This window comes from Emydura macquarii, unplaced genomic scaffold (genome assembly GCF_026122565.2).
Source record: "Emydura macquarii macquarii isolate MOO-44397 ecotype Brisbane River unplaced genomic scaffold, CSIRO-AGI_Emac_v2 contig_2473, whole genome shotgun sequence".
Lineage (NCBI taxonomy): Eukaryota > Metazoa > Chordata > Testudines > Chelidae > Emydura > Emydura macquarii.
Genome location: NW_027132610.1, coordinates 39,671,825 through 39,688,778, shown reverse-complemented (window position 1 = coordinate 39,688,778; position 16,954 = coordinate 39,671,825).

The following is a 16,954-nucleotide window of genomic DNA, read 5'->3' as shown; positions in this document are numbered from 1 at the left end:
ACCATCGATATCAGTACCCTCCCAATCCCCCCCAAACAAGATATGATTTAATAAAGAAACGTGTTGAAATGATGCAAACTTTTATTTATGAACATTCACATCGTGGGGGGAGAGTGTTCATTCATAGTCTCAAGGGGTAGCATGATTTCTTGCAGGCCAACTGTCAGCAGGGCTGCTGCTGCTTTCTGCTTGCCTCTACCAGGGTGTAGTGCATCACATACTGCAGCCTGGCCATTCTCCTCCGAGACTTCTTGGGGATGGGGGACAGGCAGGGCAGCAAAGCCATAGGCGGAGGATTGTTATGGAGTGGCTGCAGTGGGACTCTTTCTGGCCTCTGCTCCTCCTGAAGTTCCACAAGCTGCCAGAGCATGTCTGCCTGGTCACGCATGATTCACAGCATCTCCTGAGTGGTACTGCGTTCATGCTCCTGCATTTCTCTGTGACTCTCCCTGTCCATGTCCATATTCTGGGACAAGGTCAGCTGCCACGCTCTGAGCTTTGCCTCTGCGGCTGCGGATGCGTTCATGAGCTTGCCAAACATGTCATCTCTTGATTTTTTTTTCCTCTTTCTAATCTGCGATAGTCTTTCCGCAGCATTCCTAAAGGGTTGGGTCAAGGCCAAGGTGTCTACAGAACGAAAAGAAATGCACAAGGTTGCCATTGTTAGAAAATGAAACAACTGCAACAATGTATAAAATACTCCCCTTGCAGCGCACAAGGCAAACCCAGACCCTCATTCCGTTCCTAACGTCCCAGAAGGATCGGCTTGCTGTGCTGTTACAGAGATGGTAAGCCAGGGGCACTTTACTGTGCTACAGAGAGGATTAATGATCTTTAAAAAGCTCATTTCAAATGCCCTGTGTTAGAGGGGTGCCTGGGGAACATAGTTTAATTTGAATGAACATTTTGTCAGGAGGCGGCCACAGGGGATCTGTGGACAGCGTGGGGGGGTTTATAGTCTCTTCTGAAACCAAACCAAAATAATTAAAGTGATTTGGTACAATGGGAAATACAGAGGTACAGGGTATCTGCTGTACAGCTAGGGTATTTTAAACATGCGCTGTCTTCCCTAGGTGACCATGAGCGATATCAGTCTCCTGAGGGTAACACACGAGGAAAGGGAAGGTTTGCTGCATGCAGCGGGATACCGGCCTGACCCTTATGCTGCTATGCCGTGTTCCGCCATAATTCCAGCTCCCTTGATTGCAGCGTGGCACGGCAAAGTATCCTACCGGGGAGGAAGGAACAAGGCTGCCCTCCCCTGAAACCTTGTGCAAAGGATAACAGATTATCTACATGAAATTTTCCTTGAGATATCAATGGATGATTCTCAGAGCATATCTCTGCACATAAATAATCTGTTCTGGGGGTAACCCCCCAGTAAAGTCTGCAAAATGTCTGAAATCCCCTTCCTGCCCACCCCCACTCTTTTAAAAGGACAGAACTGCTAAGAAGAAGAAAAAACTCACCAGATGTGCATTCCCCGGGATCATTATTGCTGTCCTGTGTGCTGCTGGGCTGCCCTGGGATCAGGAATGGGTCCTGACTGTCTGGGAGAATGGACACCCTGCTCTCCTGCACCCAGCTCTCCTCAGCCTCCTCCTCCTCATCCACAAAGTCCTCATCATTGTCCATGGACTGTGATCTAGCGGAGGTATCGATGCTACAGGACGGCACTGTGGTGGGGTCGCGGCTAAGAATTGCATGCAGCTCCTCGTAGAAGTGGCATGTTTTTGGTGAGGAGCCAGGATGGCTGTTAGCTTCCTTTGCTTTCTGATATGACTGCCGTAGCTCCTTGATTTTCATGCAGCACTGCCGCACGTCCCTGTTGTGTCCCTTCTCCAGCATGCCCTGGGATATCTTCCCGTAAATGTCCAAATTCCTTTTGCTGGCTCTGAGCTGAGCCATAATGGACTCCTCACCCCACAGACCGATGCGATCTAAGACCTCTGATCGACTCCATGCTGAAGTGCGTTTGGGCTTTGTAATAGCCACGAGGAGTCCAGTGACAAAGTTCTCTCCATGAGAACTGGCTGCATAGGAAATGAAAATTCAAATTTTCCCGGGGAATGAGGGGAGGGGCCATTTCCGGGTAGTGTGACCACATAACAGCAGAGCACGAATATCCAGAGCGGTCACAATGGGGCATTGTGGGATACCTCCCGGAGGCCATTAACGTTGAATCACATTACGCTCTGTCTACACTGACGCAAAATTGACCCAATAAAATCAATCTAGGCGCTATGCCACTTGCAGAGGTGGTTTTATTACGTCCACTTTTGCCACGGTTTAAGTTGACGGAACTGCCGTACCAGTGTAGATGTCTAAGTGACGTTACGTCAACCTTCATCGCCAGTGTAGATCAGGCCTAAGATAGGCTAAAGATCAGAAACTTCTGTCCCTCCCTTTCTATCCTCCCTCAGAAATGTAGATACTTTTTCTAATAAATAATTTCTGTATTAGATTTGCTAGGTTTTAGGATATTAGTGTGTCCATGCCATAACGTGGTCTTAAAGATAAATCCAGCACTCACAGGAGGTTCAGTGCAAGTCTGTTGGTCATTGTTCGGGTTGAGTTCATTGTCCATCTTTGGTAAGTCTCAACCCAATACTATATGTGGGTGTAAGAATTGTACATCTTTAGATACCAAGATGCTAGTAACTTAGCCCTTAGTGGCTGAGTGAGTATTATTCTCAATGAACATCTATAACTTACATGGCCTTTAGCCCCCATATTCACAGAGGCCTTATAGGATAGTCTGCTGCAAAGTTAAATGTCACCAACAGTCACAGCCTAGAATATGTATATCAAAGGTCAACTCCAGGAAGACCTCAGGATTGGTAAAACTAGAGGCATAAAGATGTATTGGGTTCTGATCCATCATCTTCTCCCTCCTTGTCAAGGAAGGAGGAAAAGAAAAAGGAGATGCAGTGTGACTGTTCTCACTTATGTCCTAAAAACAAATTGAGTTGGCTGAATTCTAAGTGTTTGCTAATGCTGAAAGAGTCCTCATCTTCTAGAGACATTGGGTATTGAGGAACGCTTCAACACAGAGCATTTCCTCAGTTCCAGAGGACACCAGTGCAGGCAACATTTTGACATCCTATGCCACAACTCCAGGATGGTAGGCTGTCTTGGTTTCTATCTTTTTGCCACCTGTCAAGTACTCAAAATCAGTTAACACCACAGAGCCAAGGGATGGGGCATCATCTAATACTGTCTTTGTTTTTCTTCTTCCTCTTCTAAATACCTGATCATGCCCTGGTTCCACCTCTTAATATAGGCACATGGAAGGAAATTCCTTTGGAACCAAGGTCTTGGACCTGAGAGCTTTTGGAGTTGATCTCACTGCCATCTGGGGTGGAATCTGAGGTGCATCCTGGGAACTGAGGAATAACTGAACAGAACCATGGGGTAGTTTGGCTTGTGGTCCCTTTCATGCAGTTAGATCTAAACATTCAGCTCATAGCTTCAATGGTCCCTGCTTTTCTAGGGTTCTGAGTTAACACGAGGGGAACATGCTCATACCCAGAAGTGTGGATCTATGCTGACAATGTACACAAAACATTCCAATTAATTTCTGAGATTATTGGGTTAACAAACAAAGAATAGACCCTCGTGTTTTCAAACAAGGTCTGACAATCTGACATTATAGCTCATTATCTAATATTATCCACAGATCTAAACAACGAAACTAAATTGTGTGTAACCTATAAATAGTTCTTTGTTAAACCACAGTGTCCCATGTGAGTGAGTCTGGCTCTTGTGTTGCTAGTTTTAAGATCAACAGGGTGAAAGTTATCCTTAGCGATTCTCGTAGGTTGGGATACTCTATGACTACACAAAGAACAAATACAGTGACCACACACAGTTACAAGTGAGAAATCTTGTTTGTATTATAAGGAATACTCACATGCACATATACAAAACCTGAGAGTCCATGTAGTAGCCAGTGCTGTATTCATACTCACCTACCCAAAGATGTCATAGAGCCTGGAGAATCGTCCAACAGGTGGTCATTGATAGGATCTTCCCACCTTATCTATATGAGGGAACCCTTTTTATCCTATGTTATGACCATGTCCACCATCTTATGCATATGCATGAGGGTTCCAACCCCCTCTTCGTTATCTGTACTTCCACACCACATACATTTTGGGGTCCACCACTTTTCATAGATTGTTCTCCTAATTCTCCTTATTCTCATTAGCATGTATGTAAACATGTTCCCATGGTAACCTGCAGTCAGAGCAAAACTTTCCATGAGGAAGTTTAGACTTGAAATTAGACACAGGTTTCTAACCATCAAAGGTCTGGAATAGCCTTCCAAGGGGAGCAGTGGGGGGTAAAAAAACTAGCTGGCTTCAAAACTGAGCTTGATAAATTTATGTAGGGGATGGTATGATGGGACAGTCTAGTTTGGCAATTGACTGATCTTTGACTACTGGTGGTAGATATGCCAATGGCTTGTGACGAGATGTTAGGTGGGGTGGGTTCCGAGTTATTACAGAGAATTCTTTCTTGGGTTTCTTGCTTGTGAGTCTTGCCCACTTGCTCAGGGTTTAGCTGATCACCATATTTGGGCTCAGGAAGGAATTTTCCCCCAGAGCAGATTGGCAAAGGGTCTGGGGGGTTTTCACTTTCCTCTGTAGCATGGGGCACAGCTCACTTGCTGGTGGATTCTCTGTACCTTGAAGTCTTTAAACCATGATTTGAGTACTTTTATAACTCAGTCATAGATTAGAGGTTTATTACAGGAGTGGGTGGGTAAGGTTCTGTGGCCTTCATTGTGCAGGAGGTCGGACTAAATGATCATATTGGTCCTTTCTGACCTTAGAGTCTATGGGGGTACATCTTCACTGATGACGGCAAATTTGCCACCAGCCCCATAATCATTTTTGTTGCCCTCCACTGGACTCTCTCCAACTTGTCCACATCCTTTTTATTGTGGGGGGCCCAAAATTGGACACAATACTCCAAATGCGGCCTCACCAGTGCCAAATAGAGGAGAATAATCTCTTCCCGCGATCTGCTGGTAATGCTCCTACTCATGCAGCCCAATATGCTATTAGCCTTCTTGGCAATCAGGGCACACTGCTGACTCATATCCAGCTTCTTGTCCACTGTAACCCTGAGGTCCTTTTCTGCAGAACTGCTGCCTAGCCCATCGGTCCCCAGTCTGTAGCTGCGCATGGGATTCTTCCGTCCTAAGTGGAGGACTCTGCACTTGTCCTTGAACCTCACCAGATTTCTTTTGGCCCAATCCTCCAACTTATCTAGGTCACTCTGTATCCTATCCTTACCTTCCAGGTATCTACCACTCCCTCTAGCTTAGTGTCATCTGCAAACTTGCTGAGGGTGCAATCTAACCCATCCTCCAGATCATTAATGAAGATGTTGAACAAACTGGCCCCAAGACTGACCCCTCGGGCACTCTGCTTGTGACCAGCTGCCAGCTAGACATGGATGTAATGTAATATGTAATATAGTAAATTGTTATGTCACCTCTCCAGGTTTTTTTGAACAAACAAACCAAGGATAAGTGTGTGACACAGAGGGATTCCTCCTAATTGTTCTATGACTATGAACATTTATTCAAAATATAATTATGTTAAAAAAGGCTGAACTATTTTCCTGGAGAATAAAGAGAAAGCCATTTGTTAAAGAGTAAAAACCATCTAATATTAGAACAGGAACCAAAAAGAAGTGAAAGAACACAAAATTACTTTCTTGTCTGATGAGACATTTATCTGTTTTCCTCCATCCTCGTGTTAAATGAGTTCTACAGAATCATACATTAGTATCTTTTGAGAGCAAAAATAGCTTTGGAGATTAGAGTTCTGCCACACCAGTCAAAAAAGGCAACATTAGTGACTTCTGTACTTATGGTTGCTTCTAATGAGCAGACGTCTACTGCATGAAAGGCTTACCATATTTCTTTCTAATAACAGCACAGAGCTGTCGATCCAGCATCAAAGACGACACACAAGGGTATAATGCAAAATTAACCCCTGAAAAGCAGAGGGTATATTGCAAAATTAACACCTCACAAGCAACATGACTACCTTTTATAAAGTGGTCAAGAAGAGAGCAATCTGACTGATTGCTCCCTGTTGTTAATTCTAGTCTGCATGTGATATTGGTTGAGATCAATAGCTGAGCTGTTCTGATATAGTAATTTATCCGTTTCTATAAAAATACAGACACTCATGGGGAATATAGATTAGTTTACTTCTATATTATTTTACTACCATTAGATTTAAATTGTTTCTGCATTTAGTTGATTTAAAATTATTACAAAATCAGTGAATCCCTTAGGTCCCCATGGTACTGAAAGTCTGCAATGGCATGTTAACACTGCAGCGTAATTGAAGAGCTATTTCTGTTTTATTGAGAATTGGATTTAGGCTTTTTCATCATAATTGAAAACAAGCATTTCTGCATACATTTTAGATATCACTCTTTGGATTTCCACTCTCTGGAAAGGGACAGAATAGTGAAAGAAAATGTAACCATTTTTTTTTAATCCTGCTTTCATTCAGTGATGAAGGTGAACAACAAGGCTCTAACAAAAAGAGGTAGATGAACAGAAATGCCACCTTTAAAAATAAACTAAAACATAATGGCTAAAACTATTGCTGGAACAGTGATTGTAAACTGAAGTGCTTTGGACTGTTGCCATAGAATACCATATTAAGATTTTTAAGGCAGTATATACATTCTTCTAGAAAAGCCTGCATATATATTACAATTCTGTTTTTGATCCCTCATGCAAGCCTTTTCCTCTTTGAAACTGAAATGGTTTCAAAGCTCCTGATGCAACAGAAACCAACTACACAGATAAGAAGGAGGTTACTCACCTTAGGCAATAACTGGAGGACTTTGAGATGTGTGTCCCGGTGGGTGTTCCCTTTCAGGGGTGCCTGTGCCTTTCACCAGAGATTTTTGGTAGTGGTGCCCATTTGGCTCACGCATGCCACCCCCCACACACCTCCTCGTGCTGAGGCTATGTGGAAGGCTATGTGGAACTGTCCTCAGTTCCTTCTCCACTGCAAAGTCCCATAGAGTGACTCTGAAGCAGAGGGGAGGGCAGCTACTCCAGTAACTGCACAAGGTGAGTAACCTCTCCTTCTTCTTCAAGTCGCATTCCTGTGGGTGCTTCACTTCAGGTGACTCCTGAGTGGTATCCTCCTAAGGAGGCATGATGTTCAGAGAAGAGTCCAATAGACCAATAGTACCTGTGGGCAAGAGAACTGCATTGCTCACAGGTACATCTGATTTTGCCACAGGCACCATGGCATAATGAATAGAAAAGGGTATGAACAGAGGACAAAGTTGCTGCTCTCCAGATGTTTGCAGTTGGTACATCCTTGAGAAAAGCTATTAATGCAGACAGTGCTTTTACTCCTTAAGGCAGCTGGACATGAGCTTTGTCGTACCCAGTCAATACGACCAGAGATCCACTTTGACAACCTCTGTTCTGAAATTATCAAACCATTGTTTCTGTCCATAACATGTCCAACTGGATACAAATAGTTTAGAAGATTTTCTAAGTGGTTTGGTCCTGTCTAGGTAGAAGGCTAATGACCTCCTGAAGATGGAATATGTCTTCTTGATTAGTCTGGTGTGGTTTTGGGAAGAAAACTGGAAGATGGATGGTTTGATTAATGAGGAATTTGGAGGACACTTTAGGTAAAAATCTTGGATGGGCCCATAATGACACTTTCTCTGAAGAACACCATAAATGAGGATCCGCTATTACAGCCCCCAATTTTCTTACTCTTCAGGCCAAAGTGATAGCTACCAGAAAGACTTTCTTCATAGATAAATCTAATAACAAACACATAGCTAGTGGTTCAAAGGGATGCTTCATAAGGCCACTAAGGACTAGATTCAGGTCCCAGCTAGGAGTAGGGTCTTTGACTTGTGAGGAATAAGAATCTTGCTGTAGTTTGGTGAGCAAAGAGAAAAAATTCCTATAGGTGTGTGAAAGGTTGTTGCTGCCACTAAGTGAACCTTAATAGAAATCATAGAAAGACATGATGTCTTCAATTCCAACAAGCAATCCAGTACACTAAGAAGAAGAGAACAAGTTGGCAAAATCTGATGACTGTTACACCAAAGATGGTATTGTGTCTATTTCTGGAGGTAAGTATTTCTTGTAGATGGTTTTCTACAGTATAATAAACTTGTAGTACATATGAGGAACAAGATCTCTCTATCCCCAAGAAACATCAAGGAACCATACTTGGAGCCTCAGAATCTGTAAGTTTTGGTGAAATGTTTGACCTGGATCTTTAGTCGGTAGGTAAGGACTGATTGGAAGCTTTCATGAAGGGCATGAGGTGAGGCTTATGAGATATTGATACCAGACTTGTCTTGGCCATGTTAGTGCAATTAGTATGACTATGGCCTGACCTAGTTGAGAATCTTCAATAGTAACAGTGTCAGTGGATATGCGTAAAGAAATACTTTTGTTCCTGAGATGAAAATGAGTTTCCAAGAGACAAGGGATTGAGACCCCCTCTGAAGCAATATGTGATGCATTTTGCATTGGCTGCTGTAGCAAACAGATCAACCTTCAGGAATCCCAAGATGGGAATATCATGTGAAGGACTCTGGAGTTTAGTTACCATTTACAATTTACAAATAAACTTCTGCTGAGATCATCTGCTGTGGTGTTTCGAATACCTGGGAGATAAGAAGCTGAGATAACTATGTGTTTGGTTATGCACCAGTTCCAGAGTTTTATTGCTTCAGTACAGAAAGATGGTGAATGTGCTCCTCCCTGATGCAGGATATAATTCATGAATGCACACCATGTTGTCTGTTATTATCTTTATTGACTTCAATCTGATTAGAGATAGAAAGTGCAGGCAAGCATTTTTGGCCACTCTCAATTCCAAAACATTTATGGGGAGAAGCTGTTCTTGGGCGACCATTTGCTCTGCACCTTGTGAGGTCCCAGATTTCCTCCCCAACCCAACAGCAAAGTGTCTGATATTATCACCATGACAGGGGGAATCTGAATGAATGAAACACCTGTGCAGGTCTTGGTCAGTTCCATCCACGAGTTGAGTGCGTGAAGAACCCATTGGGTAACAGATAGTAACTTGCCTAGATTGTGTTTTCTGGGTTTGTAAACCATTCAGAGCCATCTCTGTAGGCCTCAGAGATGTAACCTGGCATGCTCCACTGCAAAGACACATGTGGACATGTGTCCCAGAAGTTGAAGGCAATCTCTTACTGTAACTTGAGGACAGACCTGAATCTTTGAGATTTACTAATGTGAACTCTGCTCGATGATAGGTATGCTCTGCCTGACAATGCATTCAGGGAAGCCCCTCTGAGCTCTAGATGCTGTAATGGAGTCAAAATGGACTTTAAGGTTGATTTGAAGGCCCAGGCTGTGAAACAGAGAACACGGGATCTTTACTAACTCCATCACCTCCTGAGAGGATCTGCCCATTATCAGCCAATTGGCTAGGTGGAGGAAAATGATTATGGTCAAACAACATAGGTGGAAGGCAACTACTGCCAGAATCTTTGAGAACATCCTTGGTACTGAAGATAGTCCAAAAGGAAGCCCCCTTACTGGTAGTGTTCATTGCAGATTCAGAAACAAAGAAACCTCCTGTGTAATGGGCTAATAAAGACATGAAAATCTGTGTCTTGTAGGTAGAGAGTCACAAACCAATCTGTTAATTCTAACAATGGGACTATTGCTCCCAGGGTCACCATCCTGAATTTTTGCTGTTTTACATATCTGTTTAGAGACCTAAGGTTTAAAATTGGTCTCCACCCTCCCTTCTCTTTGGGTATCAGAAGGTATTTTGAATAGACTCCTCATCCTCTATATTGCACAGGAACTGGTTCTGTTGCTTGCTTCTTGTTCTAGTAATTGATTGTGAGATGGGTCCCTGAAGAGGGATAGGTATGGATAGGAGAGAGAGTCTTGAAATAGATAGTATAACTAGAAGTTATGTCTTCCCAAACCCATTTGTCTGATGTTATATACTCCCATGCAACCTGAAAATTGGAGAGACAGCATCTGAAAGAAGGGAGTGATGGTAGGATGTTGCATCTGTAAAGTCTCATCAACTAGATCGCTGAGACTCTCAACCAAGCCATCAAAATTGTTGCTAGGAGGATGTGAATGGCTAGGAAGATGTAGTTGTATCTGATGAAGGTTTCTTTTTTAGTACCTTGGTCTCTTGCCCAGAGGTTCTATGGTAGGTTGAATACAAGGCCTGAAGTGATGTCTTTGCTAGAAGCTGACTCTTTTGAATAGTGGCTTTAAACAGATCATGATGTTCCTCTGGCAGATGCTCAATAGAGGAATTAAATTTGTTATGTAGTCGTATTTATAGAATCATAGGATATGAGGGTTGGAAGGGACCTCAGGAGATCATTTAGTCCAACCCGCTGCTCCAAGCAGGACCAATTCCAATTAAATCATCCCAGCCAGGGCTTTGTCAAGCCAGGCCTTAAAAACCTCTAAGGATGGAGATTCCACCACCTCCCTAAATAACTCATTCCAGTGCTTCACCATCCTTCCAGTGAAAAAGATTTTCCTAATATCCAACCTAGATCTCCCCACTGCAACTTGAGACCATTGCTCCTAGTTCTGCCATCTGCCACCACTGAGAACAGCCTAGCTCCGTCCTCCCTGGAATCCTCTTTCAGGTAGTTGAAGACTACTGTCAAATCCCCCCTCACTCTTCTCTTCTGCAGACTAAATAAGCCTAGTTCCCTCAGCCTCTCCTCATAAATTATGGACTCCAGCCTCTTAATCGTTTTTGTTGCCCTTTGCTGGACTGTTTCCAATCTGTCCACATCCTTTCTGTAGAGTGGGGCCCAAAACTGAACACAGTACTCCAAATGTGGCCTCATCAGTGCTGAATAAATAGAGGGGAATAATCACTCCCCTCGATCTGCTGGCAATGCTCCTACTAATGCAGCTCAATATTCAGTTAGCCTTCTTGGCAATAAAGGCGCACACTTGACTCACACCCAGTTTCTTGTCCATTGTAGGTTTGGCCACGAGTGTCTGATGCTTCGCTATTCTGAACTGAAGTGTGGCTGAAGTGTAGGATTTCAGTCAAAAGAATCAAGCTTCTTATGATCCTTGCTATATAGGGTGGACTGAGAGTTATATTGTCTGTCTCTTTCATTAATGGTCTCTACTGCTAGGAAGTTTGGAGCTGGCTGAGACAATAGAAACTCCAGTTCCCTGGCAGGAACATGATACTTTTAATCTGCTTTTTTGCAAGTAGGCAGTGTTGTAGGTGGGGTTTGCAAATAGTCTTAGAGGGCTCCATGATAGCTTCATTCACTGAAATAGCTATTCTTATAGATGATGTGATGTGCAAGATATCTAGCAGATTATGCTGAGAATTCTGAAACTCTTTCTGTCTGAAATCTCTGTGGTGGAGGCATGACAACTTCATCAGGTGAGGCAGAAATATTCATAAGAGGTGTCACCTCCTTGTCTGCCCTACCTTCTTCCTCCTTAAAACATCCCTTTCTCTGGCATGGGTGGTGGTAAAGAGGATTGAGAAGAATGGGTCCTTCTCTGTTCCCTGTGGTGGTGTGATGATCTCATTGCGAATTGTTGGCAATAGCATGCCCAAAGATCCCAACAAGACCACTGAGTGGGGCCAAAAGACATAGGTAGAGGCGTTAATCTCTGTTCCTGCCAGAAGGGTGTCATTTGAGGTCAATTTTCTTGTAAAACATCAGTATAGGAGGAAGAGTGATGTGTTCTAGAATAGTCAGGGGAAACCTGCATGAAGATTGGAGAATCTTAAGACTCCTCTTCCACACACTCAAGGGTTGTGGTGGAGGGGAGGGGGAGTGAGAAGCTGTTTATCTTGCAAAGTAGAGGATGAGCATGGTTCTCTGGGTGATATAGGGGTCTGTGACTGAGAGCGTCGATGTTGACAACCCCCTAGCACTCATTAATATGGGAGGCTCTGGCTCCAAAGAAACTATTGAGTCCTTAGGGTACCTGAACTCTTGTGGTACTGACAGGAACAAAGACCGGCCCAGGATAAAGCCTGTGGAGGGGACTTCGATGCCAAGGTAATCAGCACCTAATGCTTCACTTGGGAGTGGGTCGATTTCAATTCCCCCAGTACTATATTAGGTCTAGTGATCTTTGGTACAATTGACTTTCCTTGATAGCGGTACTGAGTGTTGTTCCAGCGTATAGGTCTTTTCGTGTCTCTGCCAGTCAGGGTCTGGGTACCCAAACTCATTACCAACTCAGTCTTAGATTGAGTTTTCTTCTTTGCCTTTGCAGTACTGGCATCACTTGGAGCCTGCATGGAACTCCCCCTAGGACCTGAGGTCTCCATAGCCCTCTTGTGTGTCAGGGATCATGATCCCCTTGGAGATTTACTGCCTACCTCCTTCTGTCAGATGCAGATGACAATTTTGGTACCATAGAAGCACTTGGTTCTTCTGTACCTACCTCTCTAGTGGTCTCTGGTGAGTGAGATCTTGATGTGGATGGGGTATAAGAAGTACTGGGAGGTCTATGTATTGGGGAGATCCTCTGCCCCTGGATTTGCAGCTTGAGATCAAACTTGATCCATCATGAGAGGTTTAAACTTGATCTCCCTATTTTTTCAAGATCTAGTCTTGAAGGATTTGCAGATCTTGCACTTACTAGGAATATGGGTATCAGTCAAATAGCAGAGGCAGAGGGAATGCTGGTCTTTGATCAGAATAGCCTCATGGCTGGAGAGGCATCCCTTGAATCTCAGGAAATGTAGCATTTCTGAGGAAAAATAACAAGAGACAACTCCAAGTAAGGGAAATTCTAAACTACTATCTCAGAATAAAAGGATTTTTTTAATTAATTTTTTTCAGCATCAGGAGAGAAGGGAGAAAGAAAACACTGAAAGGCAACTAACTATAGACTCTGTCTCAGGCCAAAGGCAGTTGAAAAGGAATCATCGGTGGTTTGCCCACACAATCCCATCTCTCCTAAGCTTGGGGCACAAGGACACGTGGAGCGCATGCATGGGCCAAACAGGCACTGCTATCAGAAATCTCCAGTCAAAGGCGCAAGGGTGCAGATGCTGCTGAAGTAGGGCACCCACAGAGTCACAACTTGAAAAAGAACAAAGAATTCTTTAGAAACCCAAGCAAAGTTTCTTGTTTCATTTAAAGGAAAAAAAGAAAGAAATATAGGTTAAAACGTGTAATTAATGAATTTAGAACAGCTTTACTGAATCCACAGTGCAAGCTTGCAGGCAGCATACTGAGTGCTTCAGGATTCTTAGATCCACAGGCTTTCATCGTTTCTTCAATAATAATTCTTTTGCATGAATTTAGTACTTATGAAAAGAGTCACAATAAAGGCTCTGCAAATTCATTTCCTCTCCTTAGCTATAGACCACATGCAACATAGGCTGCAGCAACGCCTAGACAACATCCCTCTCTCCTGTCTCAGATAGCCCACCTCTGAGAGAAGGTAGTTCACTGACATATAACCCCATCCTCCCAAACCACCACCACCAAACCCTAAAAACATTTAAATGATGATTCAAATCAATCCTTGGGGTCAAAGTTTACTAGCCACAACAGAATATTTTTCAAAGCTTCCCATTACTATTACCATCAAGTTGTATAGCACCCTAACCAGAAACATATGCAGAAACTTACATAAAAAAGACAAGGGCCCTGCTCCAAGACTTTGCTATCTAATTTTAGACAATCTCTTAGACAATGAGAGGGTGAAAGGAATGAGACAAAAATAGTGGTGGAGAGGTTGAGAAGGTGAGTGTTACTGTAATGTAATGACAGAGACCAGTCTATTTCGGCATGTTCATAACTTATGACTTACAGATAATTAATACAAATTTCTTTCTTTGTCTTTTTTTAAAATAAATTCACTTATAGACTATATGCCAGCCATTCATTCACCCCTCACTTTTTGTGGTTGTAAAGAGCTGTATTTATTCAATTAACTTTTGAAATATTAAAACAAAAATTAAACGTCTGGAAAAGAGAGAACTTGAGTGAAATAATAAAGTAGAGTCCTTCAGAGCACCAAGGATATAGATCTGTCACAGGAGCATCCTTATTGCTGGATGTATGTCATTCTTTCTCAACTTCTACTGAAATTCACACCACCTTTGCTGTAAATGTGTCGCCTACATGCACCATCAATGTAGGAAGTCAGTTTTAGAAATATTAAGTTGTTGACTGAACTCTTCCTGTGCTGTGAAACATCAGAAACAATAATCCAATGAAAACAATTTGTTTGTTTACAAAATGTATGTGAGGAAGGTTCCAGCTAAGAGTCAAATTGTTTGAGGACATTAAACAGGGAAATAACAAAAGTTATAATTCATTTGGATGTGCTGAAATTCTGACAGGACTCTCTCTGCCAATGGAAATAAGATGAAAAATTGTCACATAGCTATAAGTTGATAGAGACCGTGCCAGGCTTACAGAAGCTAAATTGGGAACAGATGTCTGCACACACAAAGAAAACCATCTTATTAGTAAATGTTTCATCTAATGATGAAGAAAGTGATACTTAGCCTGCAGCAAGCCAAAAAAGAAAAGAAATATGGTACATACTGGAAGATGGACTTAACAATTCACCAGGAGAAATGGAGAGGAGCAGTTTAATCACATAATTAAAAATTGTTTATGTTATGGATATTTAGAACAATCCTGGAGGGAGTTTGGCATACTAATTAAACCTTAGAAATGACAGATTTTTCTGCTATTTTGAGATATATATATACATATTTTTTGCTAGGAGATTTAGAAAACAGATCCATGGAATGTTCTAAGATTAAACTGTAAATGGAAACTTTAGAGGAAAAGTAAATAAATAATTTTCTTTATACAAAATGGCAAATAATGTGCTGAATCAAAAATAACATGCACTTTCTCTATTTACAGGGTAAATTGTTGATTCCTTGCTTAGATGTGGTTAGAAATATTTTTTGGAATTAGTGCAAGTCTGGTTTAAGTTAGACAAAGCTTTGTAATACATCAGAAACTGCATACCCTGTTAACCCTGAATTAATTTTAATAGTCATTATCACAAAAACTTTTATAGCAGTTGTCACTAGCAGAACCTAAATTGCTTGAGCATTATTTCCTCCATTTTCCACACTTTTTGTTGGAACATGTTTTTTCTTATATATTTCTTATTATTTTCAATCATAGTTAATGCCACTTCAGAATATAGATGCAGTAGCACAAAGGGTCCTGGGCTATAACAGAAATGGGGTGGGGCGAATGAAGACACTGACAAGTGTTGTTTAAAGAAAAAAGGATCCTGCCACTCTTACACCCTCAGTATAGAGTATATTGTAGGAAGATCTGCAACTGTACAGATACTCAAATGATTATTATAACCCAATGCTACTAAATTACTAAAAACTAATTAGTAAATATTAAAGAGTTAGACTGTGGTTAGTCCTGCTTTGGTGTACAAATGTGTGTAAGGGGGTGGAGCACAAGGAACGTTACATCTTTGGGAACATGGCAGGGGGTGACTAGCATATAATCCCAGATCTCGTGTTCCCCAGTGCAAGAAGATGAACTGCTGCCTGCGGTGACAGAAACCCTAAAAGGAGTGGAGAGGGACAAGGAGTTTTTAGCCGGGCTGCCTTCTCGGTTGGCCAGCAACAGAGCTAGCACAGAAAGAAGCAAATGTTGCATCTTGCTGAAGACTGTCTCAGTGGCTACTAATGTGTGTTCTCCTCAGGGCTCCCAAAGGCATTGTGCACTTCCACACACCCATGTTGTGGGCTGGGGTGTAAAAATCAGAAAACAATATTTAAACATTTTGTATGTGTAAAATATATTGCCTTAGTTTAAACTACAGTAAAAAAGTGGTCTAGTAAAGGTCTAGATGAGGTGCATGTAGGTCGTTTCTGTCAAATATTCTTGTGCAATGAATAAGCAGCCCTTTGATAGAATTATGACAGGGAGAGATAAAGTGATTAACAGCAAAAGCAAATTAAAAAACAACAGGCCTTCTTCAGTTTTTCAGCTTCTCATTTGTACATCATTTTGTTTTGTGATGTAAAATTATCATGCTCCAGAGCATGATGGGGATATGGGCTGAGATTCCAGGTACCAAGTCTGGTAGGATAGATTAAGAACAAGGCACATTCACTGCATTTAATTACATAGAAGAAGCAGCTTAGTGCTGTTATCTGCTTACTGGTGAGCTCAGGTCTAAACACACACTGTTATCCTGCTATTCTAATTCTTATCAAACTACCCACTGCACTCTCTTTATTCATTGTTTATTTAAAAAGGGCAAGAGATAATTTGAAACATTATTCCAAGAGTAGCCATACTGTATCTACAACACAACATACTTCATATAATCTGTAAAAACCCTAGTTAATCACACCAATATTTATTTTCACTTGAAATTATTCCCTAGGGACTGAATATAAACAGGCAATTTATTGTGTTTGGACCAGAGCTGTGTGAAATATACATCACTAAATTAAAAACTCTTGAAATGTTGCCCCTACTTCAGTATATGGAGTGGAAGTTTTTTATCGATCTGTGAACACGGTGTCAAAGCTGGGTATTTAGATTCCACCCCCCTGATATGTGGGTGCCAGGAAAAATGTCAGTTCAGTTTTTCATGGGGCAGTTAATTTTTGAGCTAGGTGGATTAGATGAAGTAAAATGAAACTGATTCAGTCACCTCACTGACTAAAAGAGTCAGCAAAAACAAGAATGAGTTTTCTTATGGAAGCATTAGAGGAAGGGTGGGGATAAGCCCCCTGCAAGAATCCATGGGGAACAGAGAGAACCACATGAATCATTCCTGAAGCTGGCCTGTCACTCCAAACTGATTGCAGTTCCCCCACTCCTGCAGTTTAACACAATTCCATTAGGAAACTGGCTGCCTTCAGCTGAACTGCTCATGGCTACACATTACCTCTGTCACATG